Consider the following 13,180-nt stretch of genomic DNA (forward strand, 5'->3'; position numbering starts at 1 on the left):
GGAGGCAAAAAAAAAAATCAGTGTTAACCCAAGTTTGCAGGCCAAAATAGCTAATATATACTAAGAGAATAGATTTTAAGTGTTCACAACATACACACACACACACACACACAAATGGTAAGTATGTGAGGTAATACATATGAATATCAATGGCTTGAGTTTTTCATTCCACAATGTATACATATATCAAAACTTCATGTTGTATACCATAAATATATGCAATTTTCACTTAATTAAAAATAGCCAACGTATATGTAGCATTTACTATGTACCAGGCATCCATCTAAATGCCTTACATAAATCCACTTATCCTCACAGCAACCTAGGAGGTGGGTGCATTTTTACAGATAAGGAAACTGAGGCAACAGAGAGATTAAGTATCTTGTCCAACGTAAAAAGGCAGGGGCCATATATGCTAAGAAGTCCTCTGGTCAGTTTTAACTCAAATGCCAGCCCCCATTTAGTTTCTTTAATTTGTGGGAAAAGAAATTTCCTCTCAACAAATAAACAGTGTTTGAAAAAATCAAATGAACATGGTATCCCTGAAATTCTCAGTGCTCTTATGAAGGTAGAATGAAGGCACCATCCCCACTTACACGTGACCTCACCTCCCTACACCAAGCAGATACTCAATGAATGCTGGCAGAAGGGAAAAGGTTGGGAAGATTCCCAGTGCTGTCTCTGTTACTTGGTGGTGCAGCCACAGATTGAAGTAAGTACTTTGCAGAACAGAATCAACTGAAGAACCTTTGGAATTCTAAGGGTCTCAAAACTTGGTTGGAATGATGTAGTGCATATTTTGAAGCACCAACTGTGCTGTTATAGAATTATCTCCCCAGCAGTTCCTCTGAAAAGCTCCTCCCAGGGCTATGGCTTCTTGTGAGAAAGAAACAAAAACGGAGTCTTCCTTCTAGTTTCAAGATTGCCCGTGACTTCCTCCTCCCAGCCCTGACAAACTAGCACCTGGCTAACTCAGTCACTTCTCGTCTGTGAGTTAAGCTCATCCAATGTCCATTGACCCACCTTCTGCTTGCCTCTGCAGGGTTTGCACCACCATTCTATCCTATCTGGAACTCCTGCCTTTCCCAGGGCCCAGGCAGTAAGCGTGGTGTATGAGGGGTAGACCCCCAGGCCTTCAAGTGGGTCAGGCTGACTGCACATGATTACCACATCAATGAGCATGTCATTGACACTATCTCTCAGAGGAAATTCTCTCACTGCTTCTGTCTCCCCCGATTAGAGGAATATTAAGCTAGGACACACTTGAACAGTCAGAGTGAGCAATGTAGTGGAAGTAAGCACTGGAATTGAGTCAAGACACTCAGACACCTTGTTACAGTGTGCTGTGTGACTTTGAGTAAGCCTCTGCCCTATGAAAAGAGAAAGCATTGGACTATAGAGGGATAACAAATCCCTGACATGTCCATCACCATGACCCATTTCCAGACCCACAGCAGGTATCACTAATCAGTCATTTTCAACTGAGCCAAAATTAAGTGTCACAATTCTTCTCCATAGACAAGCCCTATCAATAGCACAGGACTGGCACACTGGCTTAAACCTCTTTACCACTCTAAATTTGATCATCCCTAAGATATTTTCCATTAGTCAATTTGTTTCATACTGCATTGAAGTCCAGTACAACTGGCCTATACAGATATATATTATATATATATATATATATATATATATACACACACACACATATATTTTTATCACAACATACTTCTCATCTCATCATGCAGTACTCCTCTCATTTTCCATACCTCCTCAGAGGCTATGAAACAAGTTTGCCTACCATACTCTTAGAACCTAGGAATGTCATTCATCAGGATCAGGAAATTTGGAATACTTTCATTCATCCATCCATCCATCCATCCACCCATCCATTCATTCATACAAACTCACTTTTTAAATTTTCTGAGCAGCAGCCACATGTCAGGCCTAGCCAGGTGCCCTCTTGTTGATTTCTCTCCTGTTTAGATGGTGATTCTTTATTCTAGTTTGGTTTGGTTCTTTCCATTCAAGACCATTTTTCCTGATGGACACCACTGCACTGCTTAGGTTCAGATGACTTTCCCTTTAAACTGCTACTTTCCCAGGGAAGTGTTCGTCATTGAATTCCCAAATACCTGTAGGAAACAGACATATCAGATGAGTTTTGGGTGTGGTCAACCCCAAGATGTTAACAAAATGACTCTGAGCTCCTAAATACAGAAATTTTGGAAGAAGAAAGAGGACTCAGAAGTGTTACAAAGGAAGCTAAAGTCCAGTTTTGCTGACTTGTAAAATTCTCTCTGTGGTAAGGCATATTAGCTGCTAGGACTTCGAGCAGCCCACCTTAGGCCTCAGAAGGAAGGTTCATAATCCAAAGTCAGGATCAAATAGTGACGGCAATAAACGAAGCTACTCAAGGGATTCCAAGCACGTTTTTCAAATATCTGAAGGGAACTCAGGGGCAGAATGCTCAGATGGCTCCAAGTCCATTGTGTGCCAGTTATGATGCTGAAGCAGAAACTGGAATCAAAGAATGGACAGTATTAGGGAATAGATTCTGGCTTCATAGAGGATATGTTTGAACAATCAGAAGCCCAAACGCAGTGGCTCACAACTGTAATCCCAGCACTTTGGGAGGCCAAGGTGGGAGGATCACTTGAGGCCAGGAGTTCAAGACAAGCCTGAACAACATAGAGAGACCCCATCTCTCAAAAAAAAAAATTTTTTTTTAAAGAACAGTCAGAGCATCCCAGAGAGAGAGAGTGAGCAGACCATCCCACCTCAAGGAGTAAGGAGCTTCCCGGATTGGGGAGGGAATCAAGCAAGGCTGCAAGTAGAAAAAGAAGTGGGTCCATGCTTGTCGTGTTTGTCTCTATAATCTCAGTGCCAGGCGCACAGTAGGTTTAATAGATACTTTTAAAAGAGAGAAGGGGGGATCTTGGTGAGGAAAGGGAAGGGATTAAAAGAGGAGGAGCAGGCTAACAGTCTTGGTTCTGGAGGGAATTTTCGCTCTGAGAGAGTGGTTAGACTAGATGATTTCTGGTCCCTCCTATTTCTGAGAGTTTATGATTCTAAGAAGAAAGAGAAGTTTATGAAAAGCTAACCCAGGTTTTTCAGCAAGTATGTGTGACTTTTTAATGAGGGAGCTCCCTCTACTGGACAGCAGTCTTTTCTTCAACAGAATTTTGTCATTTCATCAGCTTTTGGAACTCAGAGGTAGAAGAGTCTTCCTGTGCCAGTGCTTTTTAAATACTAAAGAAGCCACTATCCCATATGTCACACCTGGTCTGGAAACTCAAGTGTGGGAATGTGGCTTTGTCATCAGTAGTGAAAACACTATTGGTCAGAATCCTCAGGTCTAGGTTTTATTGTTAGCAAATAGCACAGGGAACCTGTGCCATTACCTACAGGAAAGCCACACCCCATTACGCAGCCAGCTGATTAACCAGCCTATATTGAACACCTACTGTGTGCCAAGCTGCTTGGTACTGAGGATACAATGGTAAGCAAGTAAACAGAGATAAGCTTTAAGAAGGAAAATTACAGAATCCTAGGAGAGCGGATGGCAGGAACTTACACCATGAGTATGTGGATGGGAAGATATAAGAAGGATGGTCCACAAAAGCTTCCAAGAACTGATTTCTGAGCTGACATCTGGGTCTGGCTGAAGGATGAATAGGAGTTCATCAGGCATAGAGTAGGTGCTTGCTATTTATAAACACTGAATGGCTGAGACACACAGCCTATTATTCCTCTAAAGTTTATTTCATGGTTTTTACATACCTGCTCGTGAATAGGCTGCAGATGCTTTAAAGTCAAATGCTACAGCTTGTACACCAGGTAACCCTTGAACAGAATTATTTAAATAGAGCATGCCAGGTTATTTCAGGTCACCATATTGAATTAAGGAATTATACTAGAAATCTATGTTGGCTGTAGTTTCAGCAATTTCACCTTTGACCTGGAAGTAATTGCAATGTTAATAACATTTGATTTAATTGCCAAATATGGCTCACAGGTGTATTCAAGGGAGCTTTGATAATACAGACTCATCTTAACCTGTTTGCAAGGTTAATGCATGGAGTCTGGGTGTGAAGGAGCCCAGGCTAATGACTGTTAATACAGATAGAGACAATATCTGCTCTTGATGAGAAGGAATGAAAAACTGACATTTATTGAAGACCTTCCACAATCCAGACACAGATCTGTGCTATTGCACTGGTCCTTATAGAAGCCATATGAAATATACAGGGCCATCTTCAACTGATTGTTGAATTGACATTGTTTCAGCCCTACCTTGCAATGGTTGCATAAGACTAACAATTAGATTTTTGCCAGGTTTCTTCAAATTTTAAGACCATAAAACAAGATTTTGAGTTGCTACTATGTGTCAGACTCCATGCACAGCATTTTAATATAAGTACACCATTTCACTTAATTCGAAGCATCATAATTATCTTTTCTGGCTGGGTCACTGAGACACCAAGAGATTTTATACTTTGCTCAGAGCCATACCAGCTGCTGGATGCAGGACACTTCATCCAGATCCACCCAACTCCAGAGCCTCAGCTCCTGGCCAAGTGTTACACAGCATTCCTGTCCACCCAGACAGGCAGGTCTGGAGCATTCAAGAGATTTGAATCACACTGGAAATCACTTATAGGCTATCGCAACTCCAGCCAATGGCCCATGCTATACACTCATTAGAAAACAAAATAGTCACCCTTTTACTCAGATGAGAAGGAAAACAGCAAGTTCCATTTTCCTAGCAGCACACTTCAGGCTATAAAAATTTTAATGAGAGAATTTAAACCTTTAGCTAATGCCTGTGTGAAAAAAAATGCTCCAGATTGCAGTAGTTTAATATGTAGATGCATGCCATCATTTACACTCTGCAATACGTTATACAATAAAGCAGGGCTTCACTAGGAAGAACCCAGACAGGAAGTTTAAAACACAAGATCAAACAGACAAGACCAAGAGTGGGATTTAAACTGTGGGAAGCCCTTGGCCTCCTTCCCCTTCAGTCCAACACAGACTGGAGGTCACATCACCCATGTGAATTGCATCCAAGTCTTCTCTCTCCACTTAGCACCATTTGTCTGCACTCTGGTGTTTGGGTACCTGGTGTACCCACCAGGGCAGGGTGCTTAGACATCTCTGTCATCCGCAGTCTCCAGCACAAAGGCTTTTCATGTAGATGAGGGCATCTGCAAAATAATCAGGACAATAGGCATTAATTGTAATTAGATATTGATTGTGCTGCCAATATTATGTACATACCTTATAAATATCACTTTTCACACACAATTTCTAATTCATCCAGTTACTATACACAAAAAAGATAAATTTTTGCTCCTGGAATAAACTGGAGCCATTGACTCTTCTTTATTAGTTCAAAAAGTTAATATCTTGTGAGAGAAAACTGTGTAGTCTGGCAAATGGCCATTCAAGGCAGGTTCTCGGGATCAGATTACATGAATTCAAATTTCCGCAGTGCCATTCATGAGCTGGCTATCCTTAGGTAAGATATTTGTCTTTGTGCCTCAGCTTCTCATCTGAAAAACAGAGGGAGAGTAATGCCAATGAGTAGATGTAACAGCATATGTGAAATGATGGTTTTTCTTGCATTTGAAAGCTGCAATATCCTATATCATCTATGAAACTTTTATCTTTTCTTCCCAAAGACTTACCACACATGACCAAGGGATCTCATGTTTACTATGGTCTTAATAGAAAATAAAAATCATCAGAAGTTCTTTGCACTGAAACATTAGCAGGCTGTATTTAAAATAAAGTTTTTAATGTGAATTTATATTGTTAGTCAAAACATGTACCAATGACATGGAATAATGGCTTAAACCATCAGTTGACCTGCAGGGACTAGTGATTTAGTTTTACCTAGAACAGGGCACATGATATTAACACCACATGTACTTGACTCTAGCTTCACCTATGACAGGGCACATGGTATTAAGGCCATTGACTGCTAGAAAAGAAGTCCCACTGGTGGAGCTATGAGAAAACTGGGACTCAGAGAGATTAGGCAAGTGACTCAAGGTCACACAGGTATTAAGTCATAGAGTTAGGATTTGAACTCAGGTCTACAGGACTCCAAAACCTCAGGAATTAGCTATTATGCTGCAGTATCTGTTCACCAGATAAACATCACCCTGCCCTCGGGGCCTTTGCTTTTTCCAAGATAAAGCTTAAAGATGATCTGAGCAAACTAGGGCAGAATGAAACAGGCTACTACATCACTAGGTACACTTGGAGTGCATGTAGCAAATAACTGAAACCCAAGCGATTCATCCAGTGGGATGCTGGTTCCTATGATGTCAAAGAGCCTACTGGGGCTGAAATTTTTGTGCAATCTCTCAGTTTTAAATCACATCAACCCAACTCTGGGTGCACTTGCTCTGTCACCATAATGGCCAATATTTGGATCCAGGGGAAATAAACCCTCATTCAGATGTCTTGATGTTCATTAATGTCACAACATCTTATTAAGGACTATGGTCATAGCATTGCATGGGCTAGGTGTTTGGTAGGGAAAGGACTACTTTTTCTTATAGTCCAGATCTGTTATATAATAGACATAGAAACATTGTCTCAATCTGCATAGAAACAACATGAGCAAAATAAAATGGCAAGGATGATAAAACAAACATCTTTGACTAATTCCCACTGAATTAGCAGGATTTATTATTAATAATGCAATGGCCATTTATACCCATGAAAGATTAATGGCATGTTAAGCAATATGTTGAATGCTTTATGTATATTACTGTCACATTTAATTTCTGCAACATTTGAGACATAAATAAACCAAGATTTGGCTGGTCACACAGTGAGAAAACAGGTTGGATCTATGCCCATGCCTGTCTGACTCCACAGCCCTAGCATTGGTGACTCTTTTTACATCTTTGATACTCAAGGCATGAGGCAGGGGCCAGCAAAAACTGTCTTTTCGCAGCTCCTTAGAAATGCAGAATATCAGCCTCCTTCCCTAGTCTTGCTGAATGAGAATCTGCACTTTAACAGGTACCTAGGTCATCTTGCCACCTAGCTGCACTTGTTCCATACTCTGGCACTATCCTTGGGTACTTGGTGTGTTCATCAGGAGCAGGGACCATTACTCTAGGTGTGATGCATAAACTCCCTGCCTTATATCACCTGAAGTTTCCTGGGTTCCATTCCAAGGTTGCTAAGCAAGATTCTCTGGTGGTGGGACTCAGGAATCTATATTTTAACCAGTTTTTCAGACTATCCTAAAGGCATACTACTGTCTGAAAACAAATGCTATAATACATCCCTTTCTCTTAAGGTTTACATGTAGGATTCTGTGCTTTCTTTCCAAACTGAAAGCGCATCCAAAAATTGAATGAATATGCAAATAATAAATGAGTCCATCAAGTGATCCTAGAAAGACATTCAGTTGTTGTTGATTTTGGAGTCATGGTAAAGTGTCCATGCTTCCTTTTAAAGCCAACTCATCAATCCTACCCAATGCAGCAAACATTTGCCAAGCTCCTCACATCAGCATCCACAGAAGGGGTGAGTTTTGAAGCAGCACAGTGATACACAGAGATGCAAGTAAACCCAACCCAAAGCACAGAATTCTGGTGACACAACAGAGAAGAGCAACATCAACATCAGCTTTCCTGAATTGGAAACTCTGATGCCCTCCCTCAGCCAACGGGCCCCATATGGCACCATAGCCACCATCGCCACCAAAACAGTAGATTGCCCACAGATTGAGTCTGAACTTTGAGTGCTGCCTGAAGTTAAGCTGGTGGACAAATAACCCCATACCTGTATGAGCCCCTAGCATGTGTCTGCACACTAACCAAGTTAGCCTAATGTACTCAACTGGATTTGTGCTTTGGTTTTCCTATTTAGCAGTCAAATAAATTACTAAGACTAAAACTTCCTTCTTTTCAGAGTATAAACGCTTAACTGATTTCTAACAATCTCCCTGTCTGCTCTCTGAGTGGGCTAGGGTCTTGATTTTAAGCATTCATTCATTTCACAAACACATGCTCAGGATGGAGATACCCTGGAGAAAAAAAGACTGATATTCTATTCTTCACTTATAAATCTTACTTAGAGACAAGCAGTGAAGGAAGTTAGCCATTTATTACAAAGAGAAATCAATTAGAGGAAGGTAACATTCTGGGTCCTGTGAAAGTGAACCACAGGAGAGCTGAACGCAATCCAGGAGAACTTGGAAGGCTTTCCTGAGGAAGTGGCATTTCAGTGGAGACCTGAAAATCCACTGAGAAGGAATTATTCCCTTGCCTGCAACACTTGCTACAGGTCCAGAACACTTGCACCTGCACTTCCACTGTTCTGTGATGCTAATGACTGCTTAAGATACATTGAACATTTGCTATTTGTGAAAGAAGGAGGCTTTTTGTTGTGTTATAGACCGAATGTTTGCATCTTCTCCCCAATAAACATGATATGATAAGGTCCTAATGCCCCAGGTGACCATATTTGGAGATGGGACCTTGAAGGAAATAATTAAGATTAGATGGGATCATAAACGTGGGGCCCTAATCTTACAGGATTTGTGTCCTTATGAAAGAGATGCCAGAGCACTAACACACACTCCCTCCTCTCCCCCTGCTTCTCCCCCCTTTCCCCAGCCACTCCCCCTTTCTCTTCGCTCTGTCTTTCCAGTATGTGAGTACCCAGAGGGAACACAGCCAACTGCAAGTCAGGAAGAAGTCTCACCAAAAACCGAACCCTGCCGGGACTTCGATCTTGGGCTTCCCTGCCCTCTAGAACTGTGAGAAAATAAGTAAGTATATTTTTGTTGTTTGAGCCACCCGTCCTGTAGTATTTTGTTATGGCAGCCCTAGCAGATGGATATATGCAGTGTTTGGATATAAATTTACTAAAGAAACTTTATTTGCTTACCATGCCTTGACCAAAAGAGAAAAATTAGACTTGGGGGTTTAAGGATTTCTTTTCTTTTTTCTGATTAACAACATCTACATAATATTTGTAGTTATGGTGTAAATTGTAATAAGGTCAGGGAATATTTTACAGCTTAGGTAAACAAAATGATCATCCGTGGAAGCTCCCTGACACAGAATGTGTGCAATCAATTCTCCGTCCCCTATTATCTCCACACCCAGGACAAGGAAGAACTGCACACACTTGCATGGTGCTCAGTGTGCCCCGAACTCTTCAAGCTCCTTGCGTGTATTGTCTCATTGTATCCTATCACAACCCCATAAGGTCACTGATGTTATTATCATGCTCATCTTACAGATAAGAAAACAGATGGATGGAGAAGTTAAGTAACTTACTCAAGGCCACCTAGCATGCCAGAGCTGGAAGTGACTGTGGCTGCAATTGGTGGGCGTTTGAACATAATTTTAAGTAAATAAAGTAAGGTGTGTAAGGCAGGGTTTCTCAACCTCAGCCCTGTTGACATTTGGGGCTAGATCCTTCTTTGTTGTGGGGCTGTCCTACAATTTGCAGGATTCTTAGCAGCATCTCTGGCCTCTTTCCAATAGTTGCCAATAGCACCCCTTCGCGTGTGACAATAGAAAATGTCTCCAGGCACTTTTGGAGGACAAAATTGCTGCTTAGTAAAAATCACGTTTATAAAGTGTTACCTCCTCTCTACATGCCCCTTTCTCCACCCTTTACTCCTGCCTTTGCCTAGAAAATGTTATTTCATGGCCAGCTGAGACATTGCCTCCTCCTGAACGCCCTCCCTGACTTCCCAGGGCAGTCAGGTGCCCCTCCTCTGGCTTTTGTTAACCCTTCTTTCCTCATCTGAATTATGGTATCTGTCATTCTTTATGGTAATTGCCTGATGATCCTCCAATAGACTGTAAGTTCCTTGGGATCAGGACTCACTTACTGCTCATGTTATATTCCCAGTGCCTAGTAGAGTGAGCTAAATTTGAGAGACAATCAGAGAATTCATTGTGGATAAGGAAAGTAGGTGAGGGCCCACAGCTCACATTATATACATGATAAAAAGCTGAAAGTTCTAAGATCAGAAACAAGACAAAGATGCCACTCCCATCACTTCTATTCAACACAGTAATGAAAGTTCTAGCCTGAGTAATAAGACAAGAAAGAAATAAAAGGCATCTAAATAGTAAAGAAAGAAATACAATTGTTTCTGTTTGCAGATGACATATCTTGTATGTAGAAAACACTAAAGATTTCACCAAAAAACTGTTAGAACTAATAAATAAATTCAATAAAGCTACATGATACAAAATCAACATATGAAAATTAGTTGTGTTTCTGTAATAAAAATATCTAAAAAAGAAATAAAATATCATTTACTATACATCAAAGAGAATAAAATACTAAATTTAGACATAAATTTAACCAAGGATATGAAAGATCTGTACACTGAAAAATGTAAAACAGGGATGCAAGAAATTAAAGAAGCTGCAAAGAAATGAAAATATATTTCATGTTTAGGAATTGGGAGAATTGATATTGTTAAAATGTCCATACTACCCAAAGTGATTTACAGATTCAATACAATTTCTATCAAAATTCCAGTGACATTTTTTACAGAAATGGAAAAAACAATTCTAAAATTTCTATGGAACTATAAAAGCCCCAAATATCCAATGCAATCTTGAGCAAGAAGAACAAAGCTGGAGGTATCACAGGACCTGCTTTTAAACAATGTTACAAAGCAATAGTAATCAAAACAGTACAGTACCTGCATAAAAACAGACAAAGACTAATAGAACAGAATAAAGAACCCATAAATAAACTCATGAATATATGGCTGACTAATCTTTGACAAAAGTACCAAGAATACACAACAGGAAAAGAATAGTCTCTTCAAAAAATGGCATTAAGAAAGCTAGATAGTCACATGCAAAAGAATAAATTCAGACACTTATACCACACATAAGAATCAACTCAAAATAGATGAAAGACTTAAATGATCAGAAACCATTAAAAAATTATAGGAAAAAAACATATGGGAAAAGCTTCTTGACATTGGTCTTGGATACAATATTTTGGATATGACACCACAAGCACAGGCAACAAAACTAAAGTAAATAGTGAGACTATATCAAATTAAAAATTTCTGCACAAAAAAAGAAGAAAACATCAATAAATTGAAAAGGCAACCTGTGGAATAGAAGACTATATTGCAAACCACATATCTGATAAAGGTTTAAAATCCAAAATATGCAAGAAAATCATACAGCTCAATAGCAGCAAATAAATATACAAATAAATAGAATACTCATTAAAAACTAGACAAAGGATGTGAACAAACATTTTTCCAAACAAGATATAAAAATGGACAGCAGGTATATAAAAGTGCTCAACATGGCTAATTATCAATAAAAGGCAAATCAAAACCATAATGAGATGTCGCCTTATACTTGTTAGGTTGGCTATTAACATAACAAGTACTGTCCAGGATGTGGAGAAAACCCTTATAATGTTAGTGGAATTGTAAATTGATACAGCCATTATGGAAAACACTACAGAGTTTCCTCAGAAAAACTAAAAATAGAACCACCATATGATCCAGCAATCCCAGTGCCAGGCATTTATCCAAAGGAACTAAAATCTATCTTGAAAAGATATCTCCATTTCCATGTTCAGCAGCATTTTTAAAAATAGTCAAGATATGAAAACAACCTAAGTGTCCACCAATGAATAAATGGATAAAGAAAATATGCTTATATGCAATGGAACACTATTAAGCCTTAAAACTGAAGGAGATCCTGCCATTTGTGACAAAATGGATTAATCTAGAGGACATTCTACTAAGTGAAATAGGCCAGGCACAGAAAGACAAACACTGCATGCATGACCTCACTTACATGTGGAATGCCAGGATGTCAAAGTCTTACTCAGAAACAAGGAGTAAAAATGTGGTTGCTAAAGGGTAGAGGTGGGACAAACAAGAGGATTTTGGTCAAAGGATACAAATTCTCAATTATAAAATGAATCCATCCTAGAGATCTAATTTGCAACACAGTAGCTATAATTAATATTAATATATAATTCAAATTTGCTAAAAGACTAGATATTAAGTATTCTTATCGCACAATACACACACACACACACAATGGTAACTATAAGAAGTAATGGATATGTTAATTAGCTTGATTGTGATAATCACTTTACAACATATACATATATCAAACTATCATGTGGTATACCTTAATTATATACAATTTTTGTTTATCAATTATACCTGAATAAAGCTGAGAAAAATGCCTATCATGATGGGGAAAAATTTATATTTCAAGAAATCATAGAGAAACATTATCATGACTTAAGAATTTCTCAGTTGGAAGTGAGTGTTAACACCTCAGGCCATTAATTGGTTACTAATCGTATAGATAGGGGCTTCATTAAACATTTAGAATGGAATAAACCATTAAACTGGAAAATTTGGTGGTTTGAAAAAAAAGAAAAAGGAAAGAAAAAAAGTAAGCCAAGTAATATCAGCATCACTTATGAAGGAAAAATCTGAGCTCAAGATAATCAACGCACTTCCGTGTCCAAGGCTAGTTAAATTCAGCTGATTTTACTTCCTAAATTTCTCCGGATTCCATATATTTCTCACTATCTCCATGGAAATCAACCACATCTGAACATCATTTCTCTTCCAGCCCTCTTACATCCCTTCCAGCCCACCTATCATCAGCACCCACATGTCAGCCTCGTGGTCTTTGAGAACCCAATTCTGATCACAACTATTCAAACTATAACCTTCAGTGGCCACCCTGGATATATCCAACCTAATAGGAAAGCCCCACCTGTCTTTCCACCCATCTCCCAGCTTCCTCCATCACTCTCCAGCCCTCTCTGACTTTCTTTCTACTCCTTTTGTGGGACAATTCCCTCCCCCATCAGGGCATCAGCACATACTTCTTCCTTTCCTGGGATGTTCTATACTTTCTTTTCACCTAACAAACTTTTCTCTACCTTCTGCTCTCAGTACTAAGGTCACTTGCTCCTCCTTCCTCACCATCCCACAACATGATCTAGATCAAGTCCTTCTGCTCTAGGCTCTCATGACCCCTATACCTTTCCCTCATGCCACTCACCGTAACTTCTAACTACTGTATATATTATAGACTCAGTATGTCTGATGTCTGTCTTTGCTACCCTTACTCTAAAATATAAACTTCAGATGGTAATTCTATAGTTATTG

The sequence above is a fragment of the Sapajus apella genome, unplaced genomic scaffold, assembly GCF_009761245.1.
Source record: "Sapajus apella isolate SASKATOON/1434 unplaced genomic scaffold, GSC_monkey_1.0 scaffold23, whole genome shotgun sequence".
Taxonomy (NCBI): domain Eukaryota; kingdom Metazoa; phylum Chordata; class Mammalia; order Primates; family Cebidae; genus Sapajus; species Sapajus apella.